At 39.2% G+C, this 22153-nt stretch overlaps 1 protein-coding gene across 9 annotated transcripts in view; it reads right to left on the bottom strand.

Annotated features, from left to right (window-relative positions):
* Positions 1-22153, bottom strand: part of BCAS3 (BCAS3 microtubule associated cell migration factor) — a 772682-nt gene that overhangs the window by 285934 nt on the left and 464595 nt on the right. The gene's annotated exons all lie outside the window — the stretch shown is intronic.

The following is a 22153-nucleotide window of genomic DNA, read 5'->3' as shown; positions in this document are numbered from 1 at the left end:
ACATGGAGACCAATATGTGTTGTCAAAACTTATCATTATAAAATGTCCGTCTTCCAAAAGTACAACCTCTGCTCAAGACAGCTCTTTTGAGCACTATAAAAAAAGTAGCTGGAAATGATGAATTTAGCTTCAACATTTTATGCAATAAGGTTTAAAATATAAGGCTGAGTAATGAGGGTGGAATGTTTTATCAAAAAAAAAAATCAGCACATCCATTATACCCCTTTGCTTCAAAGAATGTGATTTGTTTTAGTGTTCTCTTTTGGAAAAAATTAAAAAAAAAAAAGAAAGAAACTTGCATTTAAGTTGTCTGGTCCCTCTCCACTTAAATGATCCTTTAATTTCCTTTCTTATTGTAAGCCCTCAGGTGGCTACCTCAGTGCTATCTGGCCTTGGCTACATGTAAAGTTCACAGCTCCTCGCCTGATCTCATGATCCTCTATCAAAACATTGCTTTCAGAAGTGTTTCCTGTCTAGCTCTGCCCTTGCGTGAGTCGCTCCTTGGCTCAATCAGCTGCCAGATTAAATCCCTTCGGTGGAAAGCTGCAGAGAACTCAATGTGGCCCCGTCCCCCTTCCACCTTGGGTCTGACATCCGGAACTGACTTAGGAAGTCCTCTAATGGTTACCAAATTTTTGGGAAAGGCTTGAGCTTTTCTGGGCTAAACATGTGTTTAGAAGAGGCAGCATCACCAATCACCACTTGACCTTGTGACAGCATAAGAGTTGCTGATTTTTCTTTTTTCCTGAAAGTAAGAAAACTTTTACCAGCTAACACAATGATGTAAATGCAAAATCATGTTGTGAGATGACTGCAAACATGCTGATTTCCAGATGTTTGACGAGACAGTGCAAAATCAACACAAAGAAGGGTCAACAGTTTCCGTCACAGGCTCCGCTGGATTTCATAAAATTTCTCTCTTTCTCTTTCTCCTTCTCTTCCCCCACCTTCCACCCTCCCTCCCTTTCTCCCTCTGCTCTCTCCCAACTATTGCATGGACTGGGGATTCTACACAGCTGTCAAACTATTTAGAATATAAGATAGATGAAGTTTTGTGTGTCACTTGCCAAATTCCAATCCATCAATTGGTTAAAAAAACCCCTTTGTCTCAACATTCAGAGAACTTCCCAAACCTATTATTATCCCAGTGTTTAGCAACAGCTACAGCACACTCTCTGTCTTTAGATGCATTGGCCATTTCTCTGTCTTTCCCTTTAAATAAGTTTGTATGTCAATCAAATCAAATATGAACTTGGACACTCAGATATAAACCTTCTCTGCATCAAGCCTGAAGATAAAATCCAATTTCAGTCAAAATGTAACTTTGTTCAGGGGCTGCCTCCACTCTGCTGCCTCCTTTTTTTACACTCTCATCCTTGACTCAGGAACTGTAGCTGGTGGAAGGCTTCCAAAAGAAAACCAAATTTAGTTGTCAGATTTATAGTAAGAAGAAATCACAAAAATTAATGTGTTCTCCAAAGTAAACTCCAAACTTGCAGTAATTGCATTCAAATTTCCTAATTGTATTTACTGGGCTCCATTGGAGTGAGTCATGGTGTTCCGTTCTTGGGCATCTTCTGTATAGTTACATGGGTCCAGGGTCAATCCCCAACTATCTTTCCAAAGAAGTATGTAAAATAAGGGTTGCTTGGGTCATCTGGCAAAAGGACAGCTTCCAATTCATCCTTAAGGAGAGATTTCTGACATTGGACTGAAGAGCCATGCTTTCACAGCTACTCAAACGCATACTTTCAAGTCACCCATTTTCCCAGCAGAGATGATGGGGCTTGCTTTCTTTTTGCTACCTTCCTCTGGTGGGAGCTAATATTTGCTTTTCAGCAGACTGTGACCAGAATTGCCACTGAATGCACAAAAGAGAAATTGGGGCAAAAATATAGGCCCTTTAAAAGACTCTGTGGCCCATATATAATTTCTAAAAATGCTAGGAATCTCCTGTTCTTGGGAGAAAGAAACACATCTAATTGATCACAATTAAATGATCCCCCAAATATTTGTCTCCAACACCATGAAACAGATGCATTAAAAAATGTCTGTAAGAGGGGGCATATGAGGATAAATCAGGAAGGAATCTGTGCCCCCCTAGTACGAAAACACAATGTTCCTGTAGACAAAGCAGCAAAAAACTATTTTATTACTCTTTTTTTTCTGCAAGGAGAAAAATTCTCTAGTCATGAAGGAGTTAAAAGGAACAAAATTAGACACAGTATGTGTTAAAGGTTAGAAGAATAATCAGTCATTTGAAAAAACACTACATAAACATTTTTCCGGATGCAATTTTCAGTCCAAGGATACATTTCCCAGTAGAAATCAGCAGCTAAAAAGGAAATCATTTCGTCTCCATAAGTGCCAAATTGTATCCTGATTTTTCCTGGTCTGGCTCAACTTTCAAAACTAGTGGTTCAACTTCTGCAATCTTTCACCCAGTGACTATATAAACACATCTTTATAAGACAGACATAATCCCTGGGTGGGCCAATTTATGTTGGATTATGAAAATACTTAAAATACAAAATCGTATAATGACTGTTGTCCTTACAGTTTTCTCTAAATGGAAAGGGGGGAAAATCCACTGAATACAGGCTGGCAGGACTACCTTCAAAGACAATATTCCACATCTATGTCATTTTCAGTTTTTCCAACATCTTTGAAAGTCATTAAATATTACTGATAGTCTCTACTAAAGAAATTCTTTCTATATTTTAGTAAGCCAAAGTGTGTGCCTATTAAGATGATGATATTAAGGATATTCAGAATAGCTCTGCCAAATGGTTAGCATGTCAACGTGATGAGTAACCTCCCAGTCCACTGGTGAGCTGGGCTAAGTTGGGCAGGGCAAACCAGCATGGGCTGGGCTTTGCAATAGGAAGGAGTTAAGCTACCCAAACCAACTAGGGAAACCATCTCACCCTTGGAGAGATTTTGGACCTCTCTGCTTGGTCAGAGGTTATATAAATATTAGTTTTAAGAAGGATAAAATAATCTAAATAAAAACCAAACAAATTCATTCAGAATTTATTACTGTCTCCAATTCATATATATCTCACAATGTTCAAAATCCCCCATCACGCCCCGGAACACTCTCAATCATATAACAAGGAGACATCATAAATTTGACCTCTTCATGGAAAGGTAAACTCTGTTTTTTCACTTCCCCCTTGAAATTCTAGCTTTTACAGGCAACTACAAAAGGCAGCGTGCAAAAACCAACAAAAGCCTATCTTCAGCACTTAGCATGTGCTGGGAGCAAGCTTCAACTTTTCCTCCCAATGCATAAAGTTATGCAAAAGAAGACATTTTTGGGGTCTTTGGAGAATACAGAATAAATTATGGTGATAAGATCTGGAAAAGTTGGGCTGGAAGTTAAGAGATTTTCACATCTGTGTCTACACATTCATGCCTTGGGAATAATGTATCTCCAGACCATTCACAGAAAAATGTGAGAAAGTGCTCCTTCCTTCATTGCAGCAAAAACATTCCTGGTACTGACATCTAAAGTCTGGTTTATAGAGGGAACTAAGAGCAATAACTTCAAACAGTTCTTTTTCCAATTAATGCTGTTCAGAAGAAATTTTGCAAACCTCTAAAACAAGACTGGCCCCAGATTTTTAATTTCTCCCACTATTAATCACAGCTATCCCAGAAAGTCCCTCCAGGTATCTCTCTCATTCAGGCATATTTTTAAACTTGTAACAAAATGACTTCTCTAATAATTTCCCAAGTAAAAGTAATGACCAGATGAATTTCTCATCCTTAATGCCTAAGAAAGCAAATAAATGTTTCACTGAGACAGCATGAACGGAAGATAGGCATTGGGGGTAGAGGTAGAGGAAAAGAGGAATGTAGTGAAATGCACATTTTCTTTTAATCTGCTACAGAGGACAGCTGATGCATGATCAACCCACAGCACAGACATTTAAGCTGAGGGTTTATGTGGTTAATTGCTAACTCACAAAATTATTGCTGAGCATAGTGGGAGGGACTCTTGGGGAACATATTTTCTTGTTCAGCCGGCTGGCTCTGCCTATCTAACCCAAACCAACATAAAGTGTTCAGTCAGATCTTCTCATTTAACTCTTTTTGAGAAAGAGAAAACATTTGCATTATGAAAATAAAATGGATAAAGTTAAGGCTTTTTTTGGGAAGGGTTATCAAACACATGATACTCTTCTATCTGAAATGCAAAAGGATGCTCATTTAAAATCCAGATTTGTAGCTGAAATATTTTGGGTTTTTTTTTTTTTTTTGGATTTAAGACACTCTTCTATGAAAGCTACCTTTATTTAGAGGTGAAGAAAGAAAAGGGAATTTGTCTTGCTTCTCTCCAGTCCTCACTTTGCTATTGTCACCTGTATCTATTTCCAGGAAGCCAATATTCATTAGGGTTAATCTGCCTACTAAATGAATAAACAAAGGATTTCTCTGTCACTAAGAGGCCAGGTGAGCAGATATCATCTTCTAACACAAAAAATCATCTGTACAAATACAGCTCAGGAAATTACCTGCTGCAATCCCACACCTGGGATCATTTGGCAGGCAGCTCAGAAATGTGCAGTAGTATATGGAAAGTGGACTATGATCAATTTTTCGAAGGACTGCAAATCTCCCATTATTTTTAAACAGAGAGACATTCTTGTGCTACATAAGCCATTCAGTTTACCAAGTATCCTTTGGCTTTATTTTTTAAGTCTTTTCTTTAAAAAACTAAGAACAACAACAATAGTAACACCAATGAGAAACACTTTGTAGCGCCTTTGTCTAATTAATTTAATAGCTGTTAGCAGCTGTGAGGTCAAGCTCTAGAGTAGATGGTCTCATCTCGTCTGGGAAGTAAAATACACTTCCTCTTGGAAAGAGAGCCCTCATCTGACAGATTTCCACTTCTAGGTAGGCTGCCACCTCCACACAAATGAAAAACTATCTGTTGTAATTTATGCCCCTTGCTTTTAAAAGATCCTATATGATGGTATACAGCAATCCTTATTTTGTTGATATAGAAACTGAGGCACAGATACAGTAAGTGCTTATAGTTCCCAAAGGAGGAACCAGGAAATGGACCAAGGACAACTTCCTGTCTTTCAGCCTAAAGCTTTCCATCTCCTAGATCACACTGCCTCCCCATGTTTCTCAGATGTTGTTACTAAGGAAAAACTCAAGTCCAGTTTCATTGTGGATATGTGGATACGATTTCCAAGTTAACTAACACAACAGGAAGTGATCAAAGGTAAATAAACAAAATATGGAAATAATGGAGTAAATAGTATTTGGGCAAAAAAAGTTCATATAAGTCTGTGGGTTTTTAATAACATTTGATCTCACGGAAAATATGTGACACAAGATAAAAGAACCTCAGGAGTGATTTGATGCTTGCTTAGAAAAATCAAAGGTGACTATTGGCAGAATATGTAAATACAAGTGCTAATCTAGGGCTATGACACCCTTGCAGAAGTCCCTCTATTACGGCTAAGGGAGATGGTAGGTTAAGAGAAATTGTACTTTGACTCTACAAAGCAAGGCATAGGTAGGAGTTGAATGTACTGGTATTGAGGGCAATATGTTGGAGAGAATCAGTTTTTATGCCAATAAAGACTGATCCTTGTGTCTTTTCAGATTACCAATTCTTATCCGAGCCATAATAAAGATCTAACACATTACACACAGTAAAAGGAGGTAAATCAAAAGGCCAGACTATAAATTATGAAGCATTTGGCAGAGAAGATTTGGTATAGGTGTATGAGGTAGTGAAGTATGTGAGAACAATGCCTAACACACAACAGGGGCTTAATAAATCGGTGTGTATTGAGTATAGGTCAAAGAGGGTTAAATACAATTCAAGTCAGCAAGTATTTATTAAGTTCTTGCCTTCCAGCAGCAAACTGTTTAATAGGGGAAACAACATGTAAACATCTATGTACATACCAAATATGTAAAGGATAAACTGGAGGTGATTTTAGCAGGAACACACAGGAATAGAGGGGAACTGGGAAAGGCTCCTAGCAGAAGTTTCTAGAGTTAAAGGAACTGGGTCCAAACCCCAGCTCTATTGGGGGTCATCGTTTTTCAGTGAAAAGATAGATACTACTTTCTCTTGGCTCTCCTTCTACCTGTTTGACCTCTCCTTCTCTGTCTCCTTTGCTAGTTTGTTTTGTTTTAGGCCTTCTGCCCTTCTCCTCTCCTCTCCTCTCTCCTCTCCTCTTCTCCTCTTTTTTCTTTTCTCTTCTCTTCTCTCTCTATACTCTCTCCATACTTCATCATCAGCTTCTATAGCTTAACTATGATCTCCATCCAGAAACTCATAGATGAACATGTGTTTTTGTATTCAGTCCCTTTATTTCTCCCACATTTCAATCTCATATGACCAATTGCCTATTTAATATCTCAAAATAAATTTGTGCCAGAGACATCTTAAACTCAACATGTACAAAATGAAGTTGAACCTCACTCCCTTCCAAACTTCCCTAAGGCATCAGCATCTTTCTAAAATCCCATACATTATCCTTAACTTCCTTTTTTTTTTTGGAGGGGGGAAGGCAGGACAATTGGGGTTAAGTGACTTACTCAAGGCCACACAGCTAGCAAGTGTGTGAAGTGTCTGAGGCCAGATTTGAACTCAGGTCCTCCTGACTCCAGGGTGGGTGCTCTACTCACTGCACCACTTAGCTGCCCTTATCCTTAATTTCTCACTCTTTCTCACCCCACATAGCCAATCAGTTGCTAAATCTTGACATTTCTATCTTAACATCTCTAACATCTTATTTCCACTTATACAGCTACCACCTTAATTCAGGTTCATTACTCAGGGGTGTGCAGGAACCAATTTGAACTAGATCATAAGAGCTAATAGTTAAATTTTCAGTGTGAGCATTTATTTATGCCAGGCAAACTGGCAAATGCCAGAAATCATGGATTGATATGTTTTGTAGACAGTGATGGAGAAAATGTTAATAAAGCAGAAAACTTTAAAGTGTGCATGCCCAACTATTTTTGGTTAAACCAATTGTTAAACATATATCAGCACTCCCCTACCTCTTGCCTAGCTTATTGCAATAACTTTCTAATTGGTTTGTCTCAAGCCTCTCACCACCAGTCCATCCTACACACTGCTTCCAATAGTAATTTACAAATATGAACAAAAGATGCCCCTATTTGATCGATTCCACTGGTTTCCTATTGCTACTAGGTTATAATATAAATTTCTCTGTACAGATTTTGAAGTCCCACACTAAATTTCCAGTCTCATTGGGTATTATTCCTCCTCCCCCATTATGTGATCCAATTCTCTCCTCCTCATACAGGACAATTCATCTCCCAGCCTGCTGCCCTGCACACTCATTCTTGAAATGTACTCTATCCTTACCTCTCTCCCTTTAAGAGTCCCTCTTTTACTTTAAAACACAGCTCAGGTACCTTGGCATGAAACTTTTTTGGATCCCTGTCCTCCTTGCCCCTCAGCAACCAGTGTCCTTCTTTCCCAAACTACTATGTATTTAACAATTTTGTGTGTATATATGTATGCACATACACATACACATACATTAATTACTACTGGGCTAGTTTCTTTAGTGCTGGAAGAAGATAGCGCAATGGTTGATATAGAAGAATTCTTTCTATGGAGAAGGGAAGAACTTATGACCAAACAAAAGATAGAGAACATTATAAAATATACAAAATGGATAATTTTGATTACATTAAATTAAAAATGTTTTGTACAAACAAAACCCATGCAAGCAAGATCAGAAGGAAAGCAGAAAGTTCGGAAAGAATTTTTACAGCCAGTGTTTCTGATAAAGGCCTCATTTCTCAAATATATAGAGAATGGAGTCAAAAAAGAATACAAGTCATTCCCCAATTGACAAATGGTCAAAGGATACGAACAGGCAGTTTTCAGATGGAGAAATTAAACTTACAATCTATAGTCATATAAAAATGCTCTAAATCATTATTGATGAGAGAAATATAAATTAAAACAACTCTGAAGTACCACCTCATACCTATCAGATTGGCTAATATGACAGAAAAGGAAAATGATAAATGTTGGAAAAGATGTGGGAAAATGGGGCCACTAATGCATTGTTGATAGAATTGTGAACTGATCCAACTATTCTGGAGAGGAATTTGGAACTGTGTCCAAAGGCCTATAAAACTATGCATACCTTTGACCAGCAATACCACTATTAGATCTGTACCCCAAAAAGATCATAAAAAGGGGAAAAGGACCCACATGTACAAAAATATTTATAGCAGTTCTTTTTGTGGTGGCAAAGAATTGGAAATTGAGGGAATACCTATCATTTGGAGGATCGCTGAACAAGTCATGGTAATGGAATACTATTGTTCTATAAGAAATGATGAGCAATCTGATTTCAGAAAAACCCGGAAAGACTTACATGAACTGATGCTGAGTGAAGTGAGCAGAACCAGGAGAACATTGTACATAGTAACAGCAACACTGTATGATGATCAACTATGACAGACTTAGCTTCTCTCAGCAATACAATGATCCAAGGCAATTCCGAAAGACTCATGATGGAAAATGCTATCCACATCCAGAGAAAGAACTATGGAGCCTGAACGCAGATCAAAGCACACTATTTTCACTTTTTGTTTCTTTCTTTTATCTTTCTCACGGTTTTTCCCTTTTGTTCTGATTCTTCTTTCACAATGTGACTAATAAATATGTTACTTAGCACCCCTCCAAAAAAAAGTAAAAATGAAATAAAATCCAGAATAGCAAGAGTCACTTTTGACTTGTATAAGATGAATCCCCAAAACTTCCTTGGATCCATAAATTGAAAGCTACCAAATATGAGATATATTCTCTGTCCTGTGACATCTCTGCCTTTAAGGAGTTTACCAGGTTGCCCAGTGTTCTTCCCACCTCATACTCCACCTCCTGATGACTCAAATTACTCACTCTCTTTGAGTTTTGGGAACTGGAGGCAAATTCTTCTTTACCTATACTATGTTAGAAAGAATCTGATTGGGGCAGCTAGGTGGTGCAGTGAGTAGAGCACCAGCCCTGGAGTCAGAAGGACCTGAGTTCAAATCAGAACTCAGACACCTGACACATGTACTAGCTGTGTGACCTTGGGCAAGTCACTTAACCCCAATTACCCTGCCCAAAAAAACACAAAAAACAAAACAAAACAAGAAAGAATCTGATTCAAAGCTCCAATTATTGCTTGTTCCTCATCAGTATACAATGGGGAATCGGGGTACCACTAGCAATGAAACCATAAGCCCTGACCCAGAAAACCATTCATGAACACTTCACAGCCATCCCAACAAACCAGAGAAGGAGATCCAAGAAACAAGGTAAGATGTTGCCCCTACAGTGGATCAAAATCCTTCCAGTTCACTCCACATTCAGTCAGTTCTCACTGGCACTGGTTCATCTTCCATTCTCCAGTAATATCAGAACCCAGACTGCCTTCCCTCTACCAACTTGACACATGGAATAAAGACCTGAAACTTCCTGCTTTATCTAAATGCTTCTAAGAACTGCCATTCATTGCTCCCTTTCCCTGAAATCCCTGCAAGACGAAAAAGGTGAGAGATAATCTCTTCACACAAATGCCTTTTTCCAGGGCCTCCATTTATATTCCAGTGGGGAGACACAATGGACACATATGGCAACAAAGCCTGGAGTCAGCGGTTTCCATTTACTTCCTTTTAGAGTAGAATAGAAATTCATGAAAGATCCATCACTCAGCTCCTTTTATGCCAGAAAGACTAACTTGTCTTTCCCAACACTGGTTACTCCATGTAAGGAGATAAATTCCCTGGATGGGTAATAGGGACACTAGATCTTTGAGGACTTGTGTCTAACTACTCTAACTATTGGTCTATTAGTACAGGATTATCTACCTACTTTTAAGCTTTAGAGGAAAGAATCATATGTGTGTGTGTGTGTGTGTGTGTGTGTGTGTATGTGTATGTACGTGTGTGTATAAAATTAAAAAGTACAGATACAAAATAGTTCACTTAAAACGAAGACTAACTATGTTAGAATACTGAACGGATTGTGGGAAAACAGGTATATTAATGCACTGTGGGTAGAGTTGTGTACTGGTGCAGCCATTCTGGAAAGCAATTTGGAACTTTGCCCAAAAAGCTATTAAACTGTGCCTACCCTTTGACCCAGTGACACTGTTACTAGGTCTATACTCCAAAGAGATCAAAGAAAAGGCAAAGTACTCATGTGTACAACAATTTTTATAGCAGCTCTTTTCATGGTGGCTCCATTTCCATGGGGTTGGAAATTTAAAGGGTTCCCATCAATTGGGAATGGCTGAACAAGTTATGATATATGAATGGGATGAAATACTGTTGTAGTGTAAGAAAAGATTAAAAGGAATGGTTTTAGAGAAACCTGGGAAGACTTATATGAACCAATGCAGAGTGAAATGAGCAGAACTAAAACAATTTATACAATAACAAAAATATTGTAAAGACAAACAATTCTGAAAGAATTAGGAGCTGTTAAAAAAATGTGGAATCAATACAACGACCAATTATAATTCCAGAGGACAGAGTACACATGGAAGCACTTTTTTGAACATGGCTAATATGGAAATTTGTTTTGCTTAAGATACATATTTGTAATGAGTTTGATTTTTCTTGCTTTTTCAATGGGTAGGGCAAAAGGAGATGGGAAAGTATCTAGAAATGAATGTTTTAATTGAATTTAAAAAAGAAGGAATAATTGTGTCAGCCTTTTGTTAGGAGGGCCTGGTTCTTACATATGATCTATGTAGGGTAAGTGTTTCAAAAGTATGAAACAACATTAACTCACAGATGATCAAGGTTTTAAAAACAATTAATTTTGAATTATATACACAAATGGAAGAATGAGATGGCAGAAGTATTATGAAATAAATTTTTATTTGGCTTAGGAATTGCAATATAGAATTAGAATAGAAGCAGCAACAAATTTACTTTCCCAATTATGTTTTGACCAGTGCGATATTCAACTTGGCTTGGATTCTCAGGGCATGTAACAACTGAGGTCACTCAGAAACATTCATTTGTCCAACAAACATTTATTTAATGTCATCTATGGGTAAGACCTTTTTTTTAAAAAAAATAATTTTTAGTTTTCAACATTCACTTTTATAAGATTTTGAGCTCTAAATTTCCCCCTCCTCCCCAAGATAGCATGCAATCTGATATAGGCTATACATTTACAATCATATGAAACATATTTCCATATTAGTCATGTTGTAAAGAAGAATCAGAACCAAAGGAAAAAACCTATGTGTAAGATCTTGTGCTAGGCACTAGTCCTGGGAAAAAAAACAGAATGGAATGAAAAGTTTACCACTGATAATAGACAAAGTAGATAAGCAAATTGTAAAAGAACTAACTGTGAGAAGGAATCAGGGCTTCTCCCTTGGCCAACTGAGGGCATATTCCCCAGATCTTTCTTTCCATGACAATCCTAAAATATCATTCATTCAACTTCCAACCAAGATGATTGCATGAATGGGAAATAGACTACCTGACTCCCACATACATACTGCAGCAAAAACTTAAAAGTACCGGGCCAAATAATAAGCAAGAAATGCAATGAAAAATAAGGTGACTTATTCCACCCCAAAGTGACCTACATGAGGACTCGGCCAGAAGTCTGTAGACAACAGGAAAGGGTAATGCTACTCTCAGTAAGATAAGAGGCTGTCCAGGAACAAGTAAGGCCTGCAAGGGTCTTGTGCAGAGGGAGCAAGTCAAGTCAAATCAAGTCAAGAGTTGTATTATGCACTTATTAAGTACAAGGCACTGTGCTAAATACTGGCAATACAAAAAAAAAAAAAAAACAGGCAAAAACAGTTCCAGCTCTCAAGCAGCTCACATTCCAATGATGGAGACATCATGCAAAAAAAATTATCTGTACAAGGTACATACAGGGTAATTTGGAAGTAGTCTAAGAGGGAAAGCAAAAGCATTATGGGAGACTGGGAACGGCTTCTTGGAGGAGGGATTCTAGCTGAGATGTGAAGAAACCCAGTAGACAGAGACGAGGATGGAGAGAATACCAGGCATAGGGGATGGGACAGAAAAAAGAATGGGGGACAGAAAACTTGTGTGCAGAAATAGGATGTTTTCTCTGAGGAACAGCAAGGGGGGCCAGTGTCACAGGATCTTGGAGTAAGTGGAAGATCGCTGAGTAAGTGGATAGGAGTAAAGTGTAAGAAAACGAGAAAGGTAGGAAGGGGCAAGATTATGAAGGACTTTGAAAGCCAAAAAGAGGATTTGTATTTGGTCCTGGAGGAAACAGGGAGCCACTGGAGCTTAGTGAATGGGGAATAAGGGATGATGAAGATAATTGCTGTAGTTTCTCAACAAGAAGACTGCATACAAGAAACAGGAGAGGTAGGATGGCGAGGAATCAAAATGAGGCAAAGAATGTAAGAGTGGAAGACTCTTTTTTTGTCATAAACCAATAGATTCTTTTATTAATTTTTAAAAATTACTTTTTGTTTTTACATCACCTTCCTTTTCCAATGAATCCTCTCCCCCTTCCCCACCAGGAAAGCTATCCTTTATAACAAAGAAGAAAAAAAGCAGTTCAGCAAAACTAACCCAGACACCAATCAAGTTGGATTATATACAGTATGTCACATATACATAGTCCCCCATCTTTGCAAAGAATGAATGAAAAAGCATTAAGAGCTCTCTTTGTGCCTAGCATCATGCTGAGCACTGAGGACACAAATAGAAAAGTCAGACAGTCCATGCTGTCAAGGAGCTTGTGTTGTAATAGGGGTGGGGGTGGGGGGCAGAAAAAAACACCACGGAAAGGCTTCATTTTCTTTTCTTTTTTTTTTATTACAAAGAACTTATAGATTCTTTTAGTTTTAAAGAACATTGTTGTTTAAAGAATTTTTCTTCTTTGGTTTTATGTAAATAGATAACTTTTGTTGTTCAGTCATTTCAGTCACGTCCAATTCTTCATGACCTCATTTGGGGTTTTCTTTTTTTTTTAATTAATAAATTTATTTTTTATTTTTAGTTTACAACACTCAGTTCCACAAGCTTTGGGTGTGGAAGACTCTCTTGAGAAAGCCCTAGGAAAGGAGCAAAATGCTTGTTGCTATAATGCGTAGCTCATGACAGCCCAGAATCAGGTCCCTGAAATTCTGTCCTAAGACATCAGAGAGGGCCTGACCTTAGGAGTGTAAGAGTCTTGTTCATAGAATAGCAATGAGGCTAGTGTCACTGGATTCAAGAGTATGTGGCAGGGAATTAGGATTTAAGAAGTCAGGAAGGGAGGTGGGAGAGTAGATCATGAAGGGCTTTGAATCAACACAAAAGAGAGAGCCGCTGAAGTTTACTGAATATGGGGGAAATTTAGGAAAGTCATTTTGGTGGCTGAATGGAGGATGGATTGGAATGGGGAGAAACTTGAGGCAGGCTGACCCACAAGGGGTCCACAGTCCGGGTATGGGGTGCCAAGAACCTGTACCAGAGGAGTGGCAGTGACAGAGGAGAGAAGGGGGTGTATTAGAGAGACGTTATGAAGGTGAAACCAACAGGCCTTGGCATCAGCTTGGATATGAGGGGAGGGGAGAGATAGTGTGGAATCCAGGTGGACTCCTAAGTCAGGGGCCTGGGAGACTGGGAGGATGGTGTTCCCCTCAACATCAACAGGGAAGGTAAGGCAGGGGGAGGATTTAGGGGGATAGATAATGAGTTCAGTTTTGGGCATTTTGAGTTTAAGATGTCTACTGGACAGCCATTTCAAAATGTCTAAAAGGTAGTTAGAGATATAAGACTAGAGGTCAGCAGAAAGATTAGCACTAGTAAGTAAATCTGAGAATTATCAGCATAGAGATGGTAATTAAATCCATGGGAGCTGATAAGATGATCAAGGGAAGAGAAGCGTTGTTCAGTTTTTTCAGTCTCGTCCAACTCTTGGTAAAGATCCTGGAATGGTTTGACATTTCCTTCTCCAGCTCATTTTACAGACAAGAAACTGAGGTAAACTGGGCTAAGTGACTTCTCCAACACCACACAGCTAGTAAGTGTCTGGGACTGGATTTGAACTCAGGAAGAGGAGTCTCCCTGACTCCAGGGCCAGGGTTCTATCAATCACATCACCTGGCTAAAGTAGCACAGCATATAAACAGCTAAATGGTACAGTGGATAGACTAGCAGGCCTGGAGTCAGAAAGGCCTAAGTTCAAATCCTGTCTCATACCTTTACTAGCTGTGTGACCCTGGGCAAGTCACTTGAACTCATTCTCCCTCAGTGTCCTCATCTATAAAATGGGGATAATAACAGCACCTGCCTCCCTGGGCTGCAGTGGGGATCACATGAGATGTAACTGTAAAGCGCTCAGCACAGCACCTGGCACATAACGAGTGCTATCTAAATGTCAGATATTATTACTGTCATCATCACATACACACAGCATATCAGTGAAAGCTCTTGGAATATAATATTTCAAAGAGGAAAACATATAGGATTATAACCAAACCTAAAAAAATGAACCTTTACTGAAAAAAATTATTTCTGATGAAGAGACTGGTGCAGAGTAGGAAACGTGAAATATAAGCACAAGAGTCCAGAGAAACCTAGACGAACAAATTAATTTGAGTAATTGGAACGAGCTATGATAAGCTAGTGGCAACATTCTAATACGGTGAAAAAGAACAAGTGACCCTTCAGAACCTTGTTTTCAAAGATTAGTAAGGGAGTTAAAATGAAAATAAAAAAACAAAACCCTGGGGCACCTAGGTGGTGCAGTGAGTAGAACACCAGCCCTGGAATCAGGAGGACTTGAGTTCAAATCAGACACTTGATACATTTACTAGCTGTGTGACCTTGGGCAAGCCACCAACCCCAATTACCCTGCCTTCCCCCCTCCAAAAAAAAAGTTTAAAAAAGTAAAAAACCAAAACCCCCAAACCCTGAGTTACTGGGTGGGGGAGGGGGGGCGGGGGTGGTAGAGATACTCTTCTGAGGGACTAAGGAGGGGAAAGGAGAATAAAAGGAATGAACTAATACAGAAAGAAGGAAAAGAGAGTGGAACTCTTTTATTATTCACAATTAAGGTAAATGAGAAGAATATGGAAGAAGGGTGGGGGGAGTGAGTATCAGATGAACCTCACTCTTATCTGAAATGTACAAAGTAAGGTTGGACACACACAGAGTTTGGTGTAGAGATCAAACCTAACAAGAAAGGATGGGGCGGGGAAGAGTTTAAGGGAGGATAATATAGGGGAGGAAACAGTTGCCAGCAAAATAAAGGTTTTGATTCTGAAAGGGAGGGGAGAGGAAAAAAGAATGAGACTCTAAGGTTGTACTTTTAAGTTGCCTCAGGCATTGGGGAATGGATGAAAAAAATGTGGCTTATAAATGTAATAGAATTTCCATTCTAGGAAACAGCAAAATTTCTGAGAATCCTGGTAGTATGAACTGATACAGAGTGAAGACAGCAAAACCAGGACAGTTCAAACAAGGACCAAGGATAGGAGTAATGTAAAGAAAAGCAGCTTTGAAAAGATTTAAACTCTGATAATGTAATGACTAATCCTATGAAACCATGTGAATGAGATTTCCAAAGAAGAGTTTAGGATGAAAAAGAAGGGGAACAAAGATAGAACCTTAAGAAATCCCTGAAGAACATAAAAGTGTTCAGAAAAAGAAAAGAATTCAGTAAAGGATGCTAAGGATCCTAGGCTACCAGGATCCTGGCCCTGCACTCCAGAAAAATCCTACAACTGGATAGCTCCCACTTCTAAAGGACCTACAATGTTAGCCACCTCCTGACAAAAGAGACACACATTTTTTTGACATAGCCACTACATGGATTTTTACACATAGGGAAGGTGTGTTTTAAGGGAGAAGGTGGTTAGCAACAATAATCCACTCCCCCCAAAACAGAGGGCTACTGAAACAGTTTTAAAAATGCACATAATAAAACAGAAGGAAGTTCAGAAGGAAACTGAAACAAGCAAGATACTTCTGAAAGTATGTGAAGTATGTATCAGAAGGAGGGTATTTCTGAAAGAATGTGTAAGATAGATAGACAGACAGATATAGATGTATATGGATGTACATGTACACGCACATATTAAAAGCAAGTTTGAAATGGAGATCCACAGCATTATACAGAATACTTTTTGTGTTCGGTACATATGGAAATGTTCTTTTTTGGGGTGTTTCACAAAAACAAAAAATAAAATAGCATTGATTTTTAAGCAAGTGATAATGGTAGCCAGTTTCCACAGTTTGTATGTATATGTTATTCCTTAGTAATGGTTTTGGTATGGAAATGCCAAATAATGTGGGTAATAGCAGTGGGAGACACCACCCTTCTCTCCAACTGGATCTCCCACCGCCATCTTAAACTCAAAATGTTCCAGGCTGAATTTACTATCTTTCCCCCTTTATCTGTTCTTTGTTTACACTTCATCATTTATGTCCAGTCGCTTTCCTATTTACCTATCCTCACATTCAAAATCTTGCTACTATCTCTAACTCTCAAAAACAAACAATATTATCCTCTAGTAACCACTGTAACTTCCACTATAATACTATGAGGTCCTTATTACTAATGGCAACTGAATGCCCAAACATCTACCTATTATTGACCTGCCTTTCACTCCACTTAGTGCCTTCCCCCACTGGTCCCTCACAGCAATTAATATCTTGGTGGACAAACCCAGGTTATAGCAGGGTACTTCAGGTTTTTAACATGAGGTAAATTCCTGGCTGTCATTTCCCTTTCCTCTTCACTTGTATAGGTTTCACCTTGTTATAGAGTCCAGTCATTTTGAGCCTAGATCAGGTCCCATCCCTGTTTGGAGCCCTTTATGGGGATGAGAGAAACAGCATAGTGCTCATTTAATTAATAGTTCTCATTTAAGCCTGAAGTTGACAACCAAAGGGAAAAAAGGCTTCCTTTGGGTACCTTCCTAACTTGGAGAAGACATAAAATTTAAGCATGATAAGGGTGTTTTCCCCAAAACCTAATTATCAGAGACACAAACATCAAATCCATAAACCACCTATCACAAGTATGTCCAAACAGAGAGAGGCACTAACAAAGGGAGTGGGGCAGGGTGGAAGGCAGTATATGGGAGGTTCCCTGAAATCTTGATTTGAGCTCAACAGATGATCCTTTTTATGGCAAAAAGTTATAAAAATGGCAAAGCCTGAGAAAGGATAGCTTAAGGCAGGGGCATGCTCAAGTCTTGTGGACTCTCACAATCCCCACCTGTCCAGCCAGATTTTACTACATGTGAATCTGAAAAAGAAAAGCTATAGTTGCACATCTAGCAGCTACCTCCCATTTGGAAAAGCAGCCTATCCTGAATTAAAGTGTCCTGCTAAGAAGATGTGTGTGTGTGTGTGTGTGTGTGCGTGTGTGTGTGTGTGTGTGTGTGTATAAATGTATGCTTGTGAGTAAGTGGGGGGGGGGGAGGGAGGGGGAGGGGGGAGAGAGGGGGGGAGAGAGAGAGAGAAAGAGAGAGAGAGAGAGAGAGAGAGATTTTTCAGCATGTTATTTGAAGGAAATGTGTATACTTTCTTTTCAGGATCCTGAAAAAACATATGGGAGCATGATAATATTTGTCCTAACCCGCCAAAATCCAGTAGAGTTCATCCCAAATCCACATCACATTCCTGAGCACTAATGCCTGCCCTGGGCCTTGTGCCTTAGCAGATGTGTGAAAATGCCTGTACCCAGACATCTCCCTTGTGGTACCACATCTGAAGAAGCTCCTCCATCTTCATCAGTTATTCCAGCCAAAGGCAGAAAGCATATTTTTAAGTTAAGTCTCACCTCTATTTAAAAGCTGGTGTCTGGACAGAAAAATTTAACTCAGGGGCTTGCTGTCTAGCTTTAGAACCATGGAAAGACAAAGTATGAGATGAGGAAGGTTCTTCAGAAGCCTCCCTGGGGTGAAAAAGGCACTGGAGCCTTCACTCTCTAGTATGGAATGGTTTCCAGCAAACACATTTTCCCATCTCAAAAACATTATTGGGAATGAATGAGTGTTTTTATCTAGCCAGGCTGGAGCAAATAATAAACCTCAAAAAAATTAAGGGAATACAAATGTGATTGCTTTCATTTTTAAAATGTCTTGCATAAAAGGTCTGAAGAAATCCTGGTTATTTAATGCTTCCAATAGGTGTTAAAAAGTTCTTTAAGCTAATGTTATTTATTATGAAATAGGAAAAGGCAAGAGGCCTCAGCTATGAAGGCACAAAGGTGAGATAATGGCTTCCACATCACTAAACCGTCAACCTTGCTTAGCATGAAGTGTTGTATCGGGAGACTCCCAACCAACCATGCAACCATTTAAAAAAAATAGAAAGAGAGAGGTATGTGCTGAGTAAATGACAGACTGAGTATAAACTCCATCTATTTGGAGGCCAATTTTTAAAAATTTAAAAACCCAAACATTTTGCAACATCCCTGCAAGACAAGACACACTGGATCCAATGAGAAAAATAATGTACATTCTTAGTGTGTGCGTGTGCGTACATGTGCATGTGCATGCCAGAGAGGAGTCAGCATATTAAGGAATGTTCCTCTCCTTTAAAATAGGTTCAGTTCTCTCTGTTAGGTTTTATCAGACTTCTTTTCTGCTTAAACCAGTGAAAAAATAAAGATAAGAGAATCTGGGCTTCAGGGCTAGCCCTATTATAGACTCATCAATTTTTTTCAAGACACAGTTTTTCCCTCTTTAAAAGCTATATTCTGGCTTCTACTTTCCTCTTGGTATTTGGAGTACATGTGAGATAACATTTATAAAGCATTTTGGAATTTTCCCCCAGAAAAAGGAATATATTAATAAGGTTATTTGCTATCACTCTTTATTTACGGCCCACAGGTGTAACCCCTAATCCCCTAGTAACCCTTCAGGGACATTCAAAGAGGCCTGTCTAAAGGCAGAATACGGAACTTTAAAGTTCTCCACTGGCAGCAACATTCACAATTAATAGTCATGACCAAAATAGGAGATGCACACTCATCAGCAAAATAGGACCAGCCGATATCCTAGAGGTAAGACTTCTTAATCTTTTTTTTGAGCTATGGACCCCTTTTGCAGCCTATGGTCAAGCCTATGGAACCCTTCTCAGGATAAGATTTTTAAAGGCATAAAATAAAATACATAGCATTACCAAGGAAACCATATTAAAATATGGTTATTGAAATATTTTTTCATGAAAAAAATTTGCAGACCCCAGACTGTGAATTCCTGCCTAAGGGTCATGTGCCTCAATGCAATATCCCTGAGTGATGTGTAGCACTTTAACTAGGGCACAAAAATTAGACTCCTTTCACAGCCCAAGTAGCTAGTCTCCTCTTAACTAATTCCCTGATCCACTGAATTTGTCTTAATTACTGTTTAACGAGGAAGTCAGGTGATACCGTGGATGGAATCCTGGATCTGGGGTCAGAAAGACCTATGAACCTGGACAGGTTCTGCCTGTTTCCTCACTGGTAACACAGAGATGATAATAGCACTTGCTCTCTCCCTCTCAACTGTTATGAAGATGAAATGAGAAAAGATCTGTAAAGCGCTATATACATGGTATGCTTATTGTTGTTATTCTATTATTTCACATCATGAGTTAGAAAGCTGATCTGGGAGTGGATCTGGATGCTTGAGACAGGTATGATTCGTGATGCCAACACTAGGCCCAATTCTTGATACCTGGCCCAGGCACCAAGATTGTTAAACGTTCCGGTGAGTGACTCTCATCACTAGAAAGTTTTTAAAAGGCATAGTGGGCATGGCTAGGGAGTGGAGGTAACCATCATTTACAGTCACACTACCATTATCCTGACTGAACTAGGGTAGTGACAGTGTGAGTGGACAGCGGAGAGAAGAAACAAACATAAGAGAGATTGTATGCAGAGCTGATGCAGTGCAGAGCCTGGAGGGAGACACAGGAGGTGGCATGGGCCAGAAAAGTCAAATTAAATCCACAACCTCAAACATGGCCTCCTATCACCCCCTGAAGACAGCCCAGTAACTCAAATCCAAATACTTTGGGAACAGTGGTGATACTGAGACCATCATTCCTGCTTCCAGGACAGATTCCACAGAGGCTAACACCAATCACGTAGGGAATGCAAACCCTGCGGAGAAAGTACTGCCTGCCTTGCCACCACCAACACAAACTGCTGACAAACTGCCACTAATAAGCAGTATGCTTAAAATTCCAGAAGTAGCAGCACTGTCAACCCCTTCTCCCCAGACTACTAATGCTGCCTCCAGCCCAGGTCTAGTAACCATCTGTCCAGGGAGCAACCTGTGCAGAGATGCGAAATGGCAACTGCTTTGGTGGGTGCTGCAGTCCCTACCTCCTCAGGAATCACAGTTACTGAAGACCAGGGAAAGCAAATTCTCACCATCAAAGTCCTTGGCATTATCAAATGGCTTAACATCAGAAATGGTCCTTAAGGACCCATGGGACTTTTCCATATGACTTACAGCTAAAACCTTCCATCTATGTTATCTCTTCCATTAGGATGTGAGCTACCTAAGAGCAGGGACTGGCTCCACTTTTCTACTTGCATCTCCAACACATAGCATAGGGCCTTGCACATAGAAAATGCTTAAAGAATATTTTTTATTCATTTTTAACTCATTTTCTTTTGCCAGACATACATTAAAAAATGTTACCTATGTAGAGATCCTATAAAAACCAAAACCAACCCCAAAAAACCCCCAAACAAGCAAACAATAACAGCAAAAACAAAAACCCACCCATCTTTTTAATAGTAATTTTCTCCAAATAATGCTACCTTATCAAGTATGTGTATGATTGGAAGAGGAGATAGGTCAGCTATGTATCAAGAATGAGGGACAAGGGATGAACAGCTGAGTATCACCTGGCCATCCATGAAATATTAACAGAACAAGAGCAAGGCCTCTGTTCTTGGCTAAGCATGACACAGGCCAGTCTCTTGGTAGTTTATATTCAATATTGGAATGAAACGAGGTACTTATTATTAAGCAAAAGCATTGAACACATTGAGTTAACTTAGCTGAGTAAAGCTCCCCTGCCTCTTGAGTTGCTCCTTCTGGTCTGCCAGCCAACCATCAGGGAGCATCTGGAGCTTTTCATGGCTATCTGGAATGAGGTGATCATAAAAGTGATATCACTAGCTTTTAATTCCCCAAGCCAAGGGGAATTAAGGATGGTTTCAATACTTTTTCAAGGAAAAAAATAACTTAACTTGTAGAAGAGCAGAGAAAGGAGAGATCAGGATATTGCTCCTACCCCAGTCCACCCTTTGGTGGTAAGGTCCTTAAGGTCTTCTAAAAGACCTTCGAACACTTAAATGACTTTAGAGCACTTATTGGTCAACTTTAACTTCAGAGATTCAAGAAGCCTGATATAGGCAGGACCAAAGGAAAAAAGGGACAGGTAGGAGATACTGTGCCTACAGTTGGGAAGACTCATCTTCCTGAGTTCAAATCTGGCCTCAGACATATATTAGCTGTGTGACCTTGGGCAAGTCACTTAACCCTGTTTGCCTCAGTTTCCTCATCTGTAAATTGAGCTGGAGAAGGAAATGGCAAACCACTCTAGTATCTTTACCAAGAAAACCCCAAATGGGGTCATAATGAGTTGGACATGACTTAAAAAGTGACTAAGCAACAACAAAGGAGGAAAAGAAAAACTAAAACAGAAACATAGCAAACACACCCCCTCATTTTCATCCCTTTGTAGAGGTAGAAGGTTTACAAGTATTGCACAATGTACGTATTTTCAAATTTTTTAAAAATACTATTTGTCATAGGGGATGGCTCTCTGGGAGGAGGGGGATTACTGGGGAAAACAATGGTGATGTAATACACAAAAGAAATATCTATAAAAACTTATTTCAAAGTAAAATCATTTAAAAACTTAAAAATTAAAACAAAACAAAGTAACAGCTTCTTAAAAGAGTGATTGAATGAGAGAATGAAGAACAGAAACCCTGGGCTTCCCCCACTTCCCCATGGAAAGACCAAATCTCTGATCTTAATGATCATGTGTATGTGGCAGATAATGCCAAATCTTTGAAGTTCAAAATGGGTAGTTCAATGTGAAACAGTCATCATGAGCAGAAGCAACACCGGAAACATCAAGGCTATAGGAAAGATCATGATACATGCTTCCT

This window comes from Trichosurus vulpecula, chromosome 4 (genome assembly GCF_011100635.1).
Source record: "Trichosurus vulpecula isolate mTriVul1 chromosome 4, mTriVul1.pri, whole genome shotgun sequence".
NCBI classification, from domain to species: Eukaryota; Metazoa; Chordata; class Mammalia; order Diprotodontia; family Phalangeridae; genus Trichosurus; species Trichosurus vulpecula.
The sequence above is the reverse complement of the archived record's forward strand: the minus strand, read 5'-3'. Positions and strand labels throughout refer to the sequence as shown.